Below are 1,436 nucleotides of genomic sequence, written 5' to 3'. Positions count from 1 at the left end.
AAAATCTGATATGGACCCTCAGAGATCATATGGATCCTGGTTGAGCACCACTGTTGGCGATTGCAATCCACATTGGAGATTGCAATCCTGCAAAATTAATAAATGTCATAAATTCAATTTTTTTTCAAACACATCTTTCCATAGTGCAAAAACAGATTAGCTTTAATTTACATTAGTAATTAATAAACAAATAGTAATCAATAGGTTTCTTACCTTTAAAATTTTCATGCATCGATAATTTAATTCTCCTCTTTACTAGTTTACTCTGCGATTTTGTAGATGTTTGTTTTGTACATCAACATGGCTTCATTAAGGATCAGTCACGAGCAGCAAACGGTTGTTCTTCGATTTTGATTTTAGTTTTGAAATTAACCAAAGTAGGTCCAACTTTTTCATATTTCTTTGGTTCTCAGTAAAGCTTGGTCTCTGAGACTCTCTTATATCCATCCCATTGTTTAGTGTCCAGATGCCAACATTCGATGCAGCATCTGACAGTCCAGGTTTAGCAGCGATATTCCTAAAGTGTTGCTGCTTCTTACCAAAATTATATTCCACCACGAAAAACGTCTTCAGGAAATATGATTTTCCAATCGAGTGGCACCAGTTTTTACTACTGTTTCTTTATTTCTTCGATTCTAGAATGATCGATCAACCCCAAAGGAGACCTGCAAAAGATGCATATATAAAAATGTAGTGTGTACGCGTGCGTGTGTATGTGTGTGAGGGGTTATGAAAAGTCCTTGGTTTTAAGGGCATCGCGAAAGGTTTAGTGGGATGCCCAACCTTACGAGTTAGTTTACAGGGTTTGGAAAAACTAAAGGACCGCTGCAATAAGAGTATGAATATCTTAGAGAGGAATATGTTGAATAAAATCACAATTAACTGATCCTCCTGTATCTTCTTTTACCCAAAGCCAGGGACTTTTCGGCTGCCCCTCGTGCATATAGATAGATAGATAGATAGATAGATAGATAGATAGATAGATAGATAGATAGATAGATAGATAGATGTGTGTGTGTGTTGGCACTACTTAAATACAGAGGTCCCGATACATCTACGTAACGATATGAAGGGGAGGTGATCTAGTTTTGCCAAAACTACTGTTAATTATGTAAGGGGCCTCACAATATCGTCTGTTTTTAATCTGTTTTTACAGTGCATACTCGTTATGGTTAGAGTTACTTTTAGGGTTAGTTTTTAGTTTCGACTTATGCAAGGGCTGCTTATGTGAAGTCATTAGTTTTGGTAAAACTTGACTATCTCCCTTTCGGTGCATCGGGACCTCTGTATTTAAGTAGTACCTATATATGTAAATATATATATATAATGCATATTGCATCAGTAAACAAGTGTATGGTGTATAAAATGCACAGCATAAATTATTTAATATATATAAAGGCGGCGAGCTGGCAGAAACGTTAGCACGCCGGGCGAAA

General features: G+C 36.5%; 1 long non-coding RNA gene across 1 annotated transcript in view; it reads right to left on the bottom strand.

Annotated features, from left to right (window-relative positions):
- Positions 1–382: 382 nt before the first annotated feature.
- LOC128250908 (uncharacterized) overlaps positions 383–1,436 on the bottom strand; it is a 2,220-nt gene continuing 1,166 nt past the window's right edge. Inside the window, exon 2 of the long non-coding RNA XR_008266844.1 lies at positions 383–665. This is a non-coding gene — a long non-coding RNA (uncharacterized LOC128250908). The remainder of the gene's footprint in view (positions 666–1,436) is intronic.

This window comes from Octopus bimaculoides, chromosome 26 (assembly GCF_001194135.2).
Source record: "Octopus bimaculoides isolate UCB-OBI-ISO-001 chromosome 26, ASM119413v2, whole genome shotgun sequence".
In the NCBI taxonomy this organism is placed as follows: domain Eukaryota; kingdom Metazoa; phylum Mollusca; class Cephalopoda; order Octopoda; family Octopodidae; genus Octopus; species Octopus bimaculoides.
This window is presented reverse-complemented; position numbering and strand designations above follow the sequence as displayed.